We start from the raw sequence: 12,500 nt of genomic DNA on the forward strand, positions 1-12,500 counted from the left end.
TTCCCTTTTTTTCTTCTTTTTCTCTCTTCTCTCTCTCTCCCTTTTTTCTCTCCTCCTCCTTTCTCTCTCCTCTCTCCTCCTTTTTCCTCCTCCTCTCTCCCCCCTCTCTCTCTCTCTTTCATTCTCTATTCCACTTTTCCATTATCATTATTAGTTAATATATTATCCTTATTATTATTATTATCATTCATCATCATCATCAACATAATAACCATAATAAAAATAAGATCAAGCAGCAGAAGCAGCAGTAGTAGAATAATAGTGTAGTAGTAGTAGTAGCAGTAGTAGTATTATATTTTTATTATTAGTAGTATCATTATCATTATTATTATTATTATTATTAATTATTATTATTATTATTTATTTATTATTATTTTTATTATCATTGTTATTATTATTATTATCATTATTATTTTATCCCTTATTATCAAATCATTATCATTATTATAATTCTTGATATCAATAATAATGATAATGATATTACTAACATTATCATTATATTTATTATTTATTATTATTTTGATTAGATTATTGTTATTATTATATTATCATTCATTATCATTATTATTATTGTTATTTATATTATTTTATGATTATTTTTTATTATTTTTTATTTTTTTTTGATTGCTATAATGATGATGATGATGATAATTATCATTATAATAAAATATAATTATATTATTGTTATTATTATTATTATTATTATTATTATTATTATTCATTATTATTTTATTATCATTATAATTTCATCATTATTTTCATTATCATCATCATCATTTTTATAATTTAAATAATAATAATAATAACGATATTAATATTGGGCATTATTATTATTATTATTATTATTATTATTATTTGTAATATAATTGTCATTATTATAATTTTACTTATTTATTATTATCATTATTTTTATAATTATTATTATTATTATCATTATCATTTTAATTATAATTGCTATTTCAATTATTTTTATCTTCATCATCATTATCATTAGATAGGATAGCAATACAAATGGTTAATAATAATGATAATAGTAATAATAATGATAACAATAATGATGATAGTAATAACAACAACAACAATAATAACAATGAAAAAAATAGCAATAATTATGATAATGATAATAATAATAATAGTAATAAAAATAAATAATAATAATAATAAATAATAATAATAATAATATAATAAATAAATTTAAAAATAAATAATAATAATATAATAAAATATAATAAATAATATAAAAAATGATAAAATAAATAATAAAAAAACAAAAACCATAATAATAAATAAAAAATTTTTATAATAATAATAATAATAATAATAATAATAATAAGGGAAATAAAAATAATACAAAATAATTATAAAAATAATAATAATATAAAAATAATAAATATAATAATTATTATTATTAAAAAAATTATTAAAAAATTAAAAAAAATTAAAAATTTTTATTATTTTATTTTTAATTTTTTTTAAAAAAAATTAAAAATATAAAAATATAATATAAATAAAATAAAAATAAAATAAAAATAAAAAAATTAATATAATAATAAAATAATGATAAATTTTATAATAATATAAAATAATATAATAATGATAAAATGATAATAATAATAATAATAATAATAATAATAATATAATATAATAATAATAGAATAATAAAACAACAAATAATAATAATAAAAAATAATAATAAAAAATAATATAATAATATAATAATAAAAGATAATAAAAAAAGACGCTGATAATTAAATAGTAATGATAAGGATAACAATAATTCAAAGCCGATCTTTTTCCATGGTATATCTGGAAGATGAAACGACAGCTGGATGCATAACTACTGCGTGTATATATATAGCGTGAACTGTATGACTTTCTCTCAGGACTAAAAGAAAAGGGGGGCAGTTTTTATACAAAGCACTGAAATGCCCCTTTTTTGCAAGTTCCTTAACTTGCATCAAAGCTGATGATTGTTAAATTTTATTATTATTGCTGTTGTAATAAAAATGATTTTTTTTACCATCATCCCTTTTAAGGCTGTAATCTTTTTATTGCATTAATGTTTGGGTTTTTTTTTTGTTGTAAATATCTTTTGACTGCTACCCTTTTTGTTAAAAAATATTTCATTACCATTCTAGTTACTACGATTGCAGCATAACTACATTAATTTTCTCATTTTTTGTTACATTAATAATATTATGACTGTTATGCTCACTTTTTTTTTTAAAACAAATCGTTACATTAACATCAACATACGTTTTTTTTTTACTCAAGAATTACCATGTCACATTATCACCATCTTACCAAACCTCTCATTATCACCATCATTACACTATCATCATCTCATCATCATTATTTTTTATCATCTCATCACATCTCATCACATCATCATCATCTCATCATCATCATCATCATCATCACATCACATCATCATATCATCACCTCATCATTAAACGTCACCATCATTTATCATCATCATCATCACCATCTCATCTTATCACCTCATCATTTCATACCCCACTTTTCGAGTAATATTTTTCACTTCACATTTTTGGAATTTTGTATTTTTGATTTTGGTTTTTTTTTACATATGGAATATTATTCAAATTTATTACAATTTCGGGGAAAACTAAAAAATCACATTACCCTTTTTTGTAATCTTACCCAAAAAAAATTTAAAAATCTAAAAAGAAAAATTTCCAAAACCGGGAAAAACTTAGACCAAAGTGGCTTTTATTCAGGTTGCCAAATTTAAAAATCGTAATTGATTTTTACTTTTTTTTTTATATTCTTTTAGCTATCGTGCGTTTTAAATCATATATTTGGGAAAATCTTGCAGACTTCTTACCAAAAAACATCATTTGATCAAATTCTGTTTTCAAATCAAAATAAAACAGGTTTCCTCCGGGTTACGTAATGGTCAAAGTTGCCCCGAAGCTTGTTTTTAATAGAGGCAAAGAAAAAAAGCCAAATAAAAATATTTTTAAATTCCAAAGCGCAAGCTTCCCCCCTTTTTCCCAAAACACGAGGACGAACCTTGAAAGGGGGCCCCACACAACAACACACCCCCAAAACCCCACACCCACACCCCAAACACTCCACAACCCCCACACACCACACAAAATATATGTGTGTTTGTTTTGCCCCTGTGCTGTCGCTGGAGAGTCCTCTCCGTGTTTTAAAACAAAAAACCCCCTTTAAGAAAGAAGGTTTATTGGGTTGCTGCCCTGAGCAGGCTTCCCTCTCCACGTATTGTGTGTGTATGTGTTGTGGGGTTGTTTTATAAAAATGTATATATTTTTTATATATATATATTTTTATTATAAAATTATATATTTTTGTGTGTGTGGGGGTGTGTGTGGTGGGTGGGGTGTGGTGTTTTGTGTGGGTGTTTTGTTGTTTGTATGTGTGGGGTTATATTTTATATTTTTAAAATATATATATAATTTTTATATTTATTATTATATATTTTTTTATGTTTATCTTAAAATTATTTTATTTTTTAATTTTATTGTTTATTATTGGGGTGTGTGTGTTTTTGTGTGTGTGTGGTGTGTGGGTGTGGTGTTTGTGTGTGTGTGTGTATGTGTGTTGGGGTTTTGTGGTAAAGTGGGTTTGTTGTTTTTATTTTATATCTTTTTTTATCTTATTCATATTTATTATCTATTTTTTTTTTTTTTTTCTTTTTTTTTTTTTTTTTTTTTTTTTTTTTTCCCGTGGGAATCGGTACGTATTTTTCTGTGGTTTATATACATAAATGCGTACATTCGTACAGGATACCTACGGAAAGTGTGTGGGGTGTGTGTTTATCTGAAAAGAGAGAAGGGGAGGAGAGAGAAAAGAGAGAGAGGGGAGAGAGAGAGAGAGAGAGGGGAGAGAGAGAGGGGGAAGGAAAAAGGGAAAAAAAACGAGAGAAAAAAGAAAACAAACCCCGACCTTTTTCGGGGGGGGAAATTTCTAATGCTTTTATACCGTGGAAAACAAAACGCAAAAAGCAAATCTTCTGTATGTCCCGATGTTTCGTTGGCCCCCGAATTTCCCGCACATTAATATTTCTTATACTTCTTTGTGTATGTTTTGGCTTGCTAAAAGTCTAAGAATTTTTCCCTTTAAAAAAAGGGCCGGGGAAAAAAATTTAAATTCAACAAAAGAAAAAGGGTAAACAAAAAAATTTGGGGCCTAAAGGTTAAAAAACTAAGGAAAAAAGCAGTGAAGGGAAACAAATTCCCCCCTTTTTTTTTAATTTTCTGTAAGATGGGGAGCATGCTGCTTTTTAAATTGCATGATTTCGTTCTTAATATTGCTTTAAAAAGATAAAAATGTTATTGTAAAATCAGAAATTTTTGACAAAATATGAAAAATTTTAAATTTAAATTTTACTGAGCATTTTTTTTTTTTATAAAAATTAAAAGTTAAAATAAATTTTTAAACACCAAAGTTTTTAGGAAAAAAGCATGCAAAAAAAAGGGTTTTTGTGAATAAAAGAGATGATTTAAAAAGTAATAATAAATAAATTTGAATGGGGGATGATGTGATTAAGATTTACCAAAGATATAAAGACTTAATTCATACTGTAATATTTATAGCCTTTTATCATCAGCATTAAAATATATATATTATATATAATATAAAATTTTATTATAAAATATATATATATATATATAAATATAATATATATATAATTTTATATATTTTATTTCCAAAAATTTTAAATTTGAAAATTTAAGTTTGTTTTCCCCAAAAACCCCAAAAAAATTGAGTCTTCCCCCCGTTTAGGAGGGGTTTAAAATTTAAAAAAATAAGGGGGCAAGAAAAAAAAGACAAGCGATCTTTCTCCTTTAATCTTTCCCCCTTGCGCTCTTCTTCAAGTCACTTATGCTATTTTTTGATTTCGATATAAAAATTTTGATATAATCATTTCCTTTTTTTTTTTTTGTTGTTGTTGTTTTTTGTTGTTGTTGTTATTCAGCTTGCCCAAAAAATTTCCCAAAGGTCGTTGAAGTCTTTTTTTTTTATTAACTAGTTTGTATAATGCCTGGGTCAAACACACCCCACACACAAACCACAAAACACAAAACACCAAAACCCCAAATGTGGGATATGTAAAATATTTATATTATTTATATATAAAATATAAAATAATAAATAAAATAATATATATATATTATATTATAGACAACAACACACACACACCCCACACACACAACAAAACATATAAATATAATTTTATATATATATATAATATATATATATATATATATATTATATTATATATATAAAATATATATATTTTTATATATGTAATATAATATATGCCCCATATAATTTTATATATATATATTAAATATATTTAGTATATTTTATATTAAAATATATTATTTATTCATTAAAATTTTTATTATTTTGTTTGTTTTTTGGTATCAATAATATATATATAATAATAAAAAATAAAAAAAAAAAAAAATATTAAAAAAAAAAAAAAAACAAAAACAGGTTTTTTGGGGGTGTTTTTTTTTTGGGGGGGTTTTGTTTTTTTTGATCCCCTTTTTTTTATTATATATAAAAATTATATAAATATTTATAAATTAAAAATATGTAGTTGGTTTTGGAAACAAAAATTTGAATAATTTTATAATTTTAAAATTATTATTTATATTTTTTGTTATTTTTAAAAATTTTTTTTTTAAAAAAATGATTAAAAAAGTTGTTTTATGGAGAGGTTTTTTCAATTTCTGAAAGGTAGGGGGGGGTAAAAACTAGGGGAAAACCCCAAAACCCCCCCCCCCCACCACCCACAAAAAACCCCCCCAAGAAAACACCCCCAAAAGATGTGGATTTTTAAAATAAGGGGTTTTTATTTTTTATTATTTAAATTTTATTTAAACCCTTTTTTTTTTTGGGGGGGGGGTTGGGGTGTGAAATATTTTTTGGTTTAGGGAAAAAATTAAAAACCCAAAAATTTTAAAGTCCTTTTTAATTTTTTTGGTTTTTGGTGGGCCAATTTTTTGGGCCCCAGGCGATTACCTTTGGTCAGGAACCCCCGGGGGTTTCCGGCTTTAAAAGCAAAAAGGTAAATTTTTTCCCCGGGGCCCCCCCATTTTTTTTTCCCTTTTTTTCCCCTTTCTTTTTCCCCATCCCCCTCCCTTCTCCCTTCTTTTTTTTTTTTCTTTTTTTTTTTTTTCTTTTTTTTTTTATTTTGTTCTTTTTTTTTTTTTCCCTTTTTTTCTTCTTTTTTCTCCCTTTTCTTTCCCCCCTCTCTTTTCCCTTTCCTTTTTTTTCTTCCTCTTTTCTTTTTTCTTTTTCTCTTTCCCTTTTTCTCCCCTCTCTCTTCTTCCCCCCTCCTTTTTCCCTTCTTTTCTTTTCTCTCTCTTCTCTCTCTCTCTCTTTTTCTTCCCCCCTCCTCTCTTTCTCTCCCCTCCCCTTCTCCCTCTCTTCTTCCCTCTCCTTTCTCTTCCTCTTCTCTCCCCCTTTCTCTTTCTCGCTCTCTCTCTTTTCTCTCCTTCTCTCTCCTCCCTTTTCTCTCCTCTTTTCCCCCTCTTTTTCCCCCCCTCCCCCTCTTTTTTCTCTTTTCTTTTTCTTTTTCCCTCTCTTTTCCCTCTCTTCTCCCTCTCTTCTCCTTCCCCTCTCCCCTCTCTTTTCTCCCCCCTTTTCTCCTCCTCCCCTCTCTCTCTCTTCCCCCCCCTCTCTCCCTTTTCCCCCCCCTTCTCCCCTTTTCTTTTCCTTCTCTTCTCTCTCTCTCTCTCCTTTTCTCTCTCTCTCTCTTTTCTCTCCTTCCCCTTTCCCCCTCTCTCCGTTTTCTCTCTCTCTTTTCCCCCTCCCTCTTTTCCTCTTCTCCCTTTCTTTTCTTCCCGTCTCTTTTCCTCTCTCTCCTCTCTCCCTCTCCTCTCTCTTCTTTTTTCTCTCCCTCCTCTCTCTCTCCCCCCTCTCTCCCTCTCTCTCCTCTTTCTCTCTTCTCTTCTCTTCCGCTCTCTTCCTATTTGTTATTTATTATCATTATTATTACATTATTACATTACCATATTGTTAATTGTATTGATATGTTGTTGCTATCATTGCATATCAATATTATTATCACTATCAATATCATTATTCATTAGATTTGTTACAGATTATCATTTCGTTGTAGAATTAGGTCTTTCTCAATCATATTAGAGCTTCCTAGTATCACCACCCTTAGCTGTTTGGATGTCCAGCCTAATCACGGGGTCCACGTGGAAGATCCACGGGCGACTTCCCCTACACCTCAATTGAATATGTACATAGTATTACACCTACGCACAAATACCACACAACATCACACACGCACGCGTGGACGCCACGGCACACTCACACACTACATGCAACAATACGTATATATATATATATATAATATATAATATATTATACACACACACACACAAACACACACACCACCCACACACACCACTCACACACATTCAGATACATACATATATATATTATATATATATAATATATATATATATAATAAAATAACACACATATACAATACAACAATCATACATACATTTTCTATATATATATAAGTATATATATATATATATATATATATCTATTATTATATATATATACATATAATAATATAACTAATTATATGTTGTGTGTGTGTGTAGTATTAATATATTATATTATATCTTATTATATATGATGATCATATAATTATATAATCGTAGCATTATATTATTATATATAGTCACAATAAGATATACCTCATAAATATATCATACATGTGTGTGTGTGTGGGTGTTGGTGTCGGTGTGGGTATCTATAGATCATAGATAATATCCATATATATATTATATATATATAATATATATACTTACTATATATATGTAATATGATAATTCTCATTCTTCTGAAAGATCCGCGACCACTCTGAGCACAAGACCGAGCATTTGGATTTACTCCTGCAAGTCCACAATCAGACCGATACTAGCGCTTGAGTCATTTTGTAATTGTCGTGAGTCTGATGTGGTGTTTGCTTGCAGCCTACGACCTGGTCAATCGGGTCGTATGGGAGATCCTGAGACTCAGAGTTCCGACCAGATTATGGCCTAATATGCAGGCCTTTATAGGACTGAAAGTACTGTAAAGTTGTGGGGGCTGTTCAAACTTCTTCCGTTAATTCAGGGGTGAGCAAGGCTGATCTTCTTAGCAAGTCAGTGTGGGCAACACTGGGCAATATCAGGTCTCAGAGCCTTGACTTTGCCGATGATGTGGTGCTATCCTATCTGAGGTCTCTGGATCACTTGTGCTGCTTGATGCATTTTGCTAATGAGCGAAGCCCTTAGGTCTGAGATCTACCTCCAAGACCAAGATTCAGACTTTGGGGCTGTTAAGGAACCGTCATGTTGTGGCGAGACATTGAGTTACACCGATTCTACATCCTTGGTAGCGTAGTCATATCCTGGGCTGTCACGTCCAAAGACAATTGGTCTGGCAATCGGAACCATGAACTCGTATCAATAAGAGCTTGGGATGTCGTACCTAAGCAAAGGACCAAGCTAGTGTCAAGGCCTTGATACTGCCAGTTTTGCTCTATGGAATCGAACCCTGGCTGCCATCCAGTGTCTTGGGTCTTGTCTGATGCCTTTGTAACAAGTCCCTCGCGGTCAGGGTACAGTTGGCAGACCACTTCCACCGACGGTTACACTGGCATGAGACCTGATACTTACATAAGCCGGGATCGTCAATGGCTTAGTGGACCCTAACTCGTTTCCCTGCGGATGACCCTGCCCTCAGGTGTTCCTGCGGAACCCTGGGTGGAGGATTGCTGTGGAGACCAGGGGATTATAGGTGGCAGCTCGACAGACTGTGGAGGAATTAAGATGGCGATCATTAGGGACCTGTGTTGAATGATGGTGATCGGCATAGCGCCCCATCGGCGTTACCTTGATGTATGATATATATATATATATATATATATTATATAATACTATATATATATTGATATATATATTATATATTATATATATATATATAATTATATATCTATATATATATATATATGTTTCTATATGTCTTAATATATATATATATATATATATCTATTATATATATATATATATATCTATATATATATATATTATATATATATATGTATATATCATATATACACTCCAATGTACATACACTAGTATTATCAATAATGACACATACACATACACCATGTGTGGTGGGTGTGTGTTAAATATATACATAACATACATATATACATATACATATCACAATAATATAAACGTATATATACAATACACACACATACTCACACACACACACACACACAAACACACACACACACACACACACACACAACATCACACAAACACAAACACACAAAAACGCAAACAACAACACACACACACACCACACACATACACAAACACACACCATACGCACACACACACCACACACACCCACACCAACACACATACACACACACACACACACACAACCACACAATAACACACCATATATAATATATATGTTGTGTGTGTAGTGTGTGTTTGTTGTTTGTGTTTGTGTGTTTTGTTGCTATATATATATATATATATCTATTATATATATTTATATATATATATATATATAATATATATTTGTATGTATGTATATATTTGCATATAAATACTAATATATATATATATATATATTATATATGATATATATATATATATATAATATAGTATATCTATATATATATATATATATATATATATCTTCATAATATATATATATAATATATACTAATATATATTCTATATTTATGTATATATATATATATTTAAACAAATATATAACGTCTTTTTACTTGCTGATGAAGGAATCACATTAACTGCAGTGTTTATCTAAAGTCTTTGATGTCATCGCTGAGTCTCCTGTTGAGAACGAAACAAAGACTGAAAAGATATTTTTATACATTATGTTTGCTTCATTAAAACTTTCATAATCACCTTTTATTTACATTTTCCGTCCTTTTTCTTTGTCATCATTATCATGTTTCTCTAACATATTTCAGATATACGATTTCAACACAGGGCAACATCTTTTACAGCTGTACCTCCCCCTAACCTTAAAACAACATATACTCACCTTGACATAAAGGTTAAGATTATTATGGTCTCCTCTCCCCTGAATCTCCTGTTTATCAATTAAGCTGTGTTCGTCCTCCTTCGCTCGGCAACAAGAGGTTCGCTTGCTCGTGACCTCGTCAAGCAAATGGCAATTCATAATACAGGGTTGCTTTTGCGGACTCCTGTGGTTAAAGATGCTGGGGTTAATTTCCTTTTGTTTATAAATAGGTGGATCTATAATGAGCTGTCGGTATTTGCTTTTATGATGATGATGATGGTGATGGTAATGGTGATGATGGTAATGATAATGATAATGATGATGATGGTCATGGAAGTGAATAATTTGATACTTATAGGGTACCGATGATCATTATCACCATCATGGTCATGATGATGACGATTACAGTGATGAGAGTAATAATGATCAAAATAATAAGGACTACAATAACTGTAATAATAAGAATAATGATAGTAACAACAATATGAATATGAATAATGAAAATTATCATTATTATAACCATCAGTATTATCGTCATTATTACTATTATCACTATTATTGTTATTATTATCATAGTATTATTATTATTATTATTATTATTATTATTATTATTATCTTATTATTATTATTATCATTATCATTATTAACTATTATTATTATTATTATTATTGTTCTTGTATATTATTGCTGTATGTTTGTTGTTATTATTATATTATTATTATAATATTATCATTATTATTGATTATTATTGTTCTTGTTAGTGTTGTTGTGTTGTTGTTGTTGTTGTTAATATTATTGCTGTTGTTATTATATTATTATTATTATTATTATTATTAACATTTCATTATCATTATCATTATCATTATCATTATCATTATCATTACCACTACCATTATCATTATCATTATCATTATTATCATTATCATTATCATTATTATTATTATTATTATTATTGTTATTGTTGTTCTTGTTAATATTATTGCTGTTTTTGTTGTTGTTGTTATAATTATTATTATTATTATTATTATTATTATTGTTGTTGTTGTTGTGATGTTATGTTGTTGTTAATATTGTTGTTTTTATTATTATATTATTATTATATTATTATTATCATTATTATTATATGCTTATTATTATTATTGTATATTATTTTATTATTATCCTTATATTATTATATAGTGAGATGATGATGATATGTATGATGATGATGATGGAGATGATGATGATGTGATGAGATAGATATATATATTAGTCTATCTTACTATTATCTAATGATATTATTATTACTACTAGTATACTATTATATGCTATAATCTTATGATATTATTATTATATCATTATAATAGTATAAGATATTATGTTAATAATCATTTGTAGCTCAATAATACGTCCCTAATTCTTCTTCGTGTGTAAGTGTGTAATGCTTGTCGAGCTTCATGTTGGGGAGCGGGCTGTACAGTGTCAGTAAATGGTTAACCACGAAATTTGTGTCGCTCTTTCATGGCCGTGTAGGTTGGTGTTTTTCGTGTGAGTAGGCGGTGTTGGGTGTGTTCGCACAAATGTGTGTACCATACATTATTCAAATGTAGTACACATTTATATTGCAGCAATTTACATCGTAATGGCAGAATTCAATCCTCGCATGTAAATCTCATTGTATCATACGTTTCAGTTAATTTATTACTTTTCATTTGGGCTTTATGCAGCTATATCGTGCCTGATTCCCGTATATCGTGTGTAAATATGTAGATATGATTTCGTCCCGAGTGGCATATTTCAAACTCTGTATATATGTATATATATATATATATATATATATATATATATATATATATATATATATATATATATATATAATATCTTTTGTGATATACAGGGAAGTTTTGTTTAGTCAGCATTTATGGATTTCTATTTCTATTTTTGCTTCTATTTCTATTTTTGTAATAATAATAACACTATCACCATCAACAACACTAAAAGCATTGATGATACCATTGAGTATGATAATAAAATTAAAGAATAGTAATATGGTGATAAATATGATGATGATAACAATTGATTATGATGATGATGAAAAAAATGGTAACAATAATAGTAATAAATTAAAAAGTAATGTTAATGATTTCAATAATGATAATGGTAATAATAATAATAATGATAATGATAATATAAGAAATGAATAATATATAATAATAATAATATAAATAATAATAATAATAATAATAGTAATTATAATTTAATAATTATTAATTATTAATTATTATTATTATTATTATTATTATTATAGTAATAATAACAATAATAATAAAAAATAATAACAATTATACTAATAATGATGATGATGATAAAAACGGTAACAATAATAGTAATAAATTTAAAAGTAATTTAATGACTTTCAATAATGATGATAAGGT

The sequence above is a fragment of the Penaeus monodon genome, chromosome 4 (assembly GCF_015228065.2).
Source record: "Penaeus monodon isolate SGIC_2016 chromosome 4, NSTDA_Pmon_1, whole genome shotgun sequence".
Taxonomy (NCBI): domain Eukaryota; kingdom Metazoa; phylum Arthropoda; class Malacostraca; order Decapoda; family Penaeidae; genus Penaeus; species Penaeus monodon.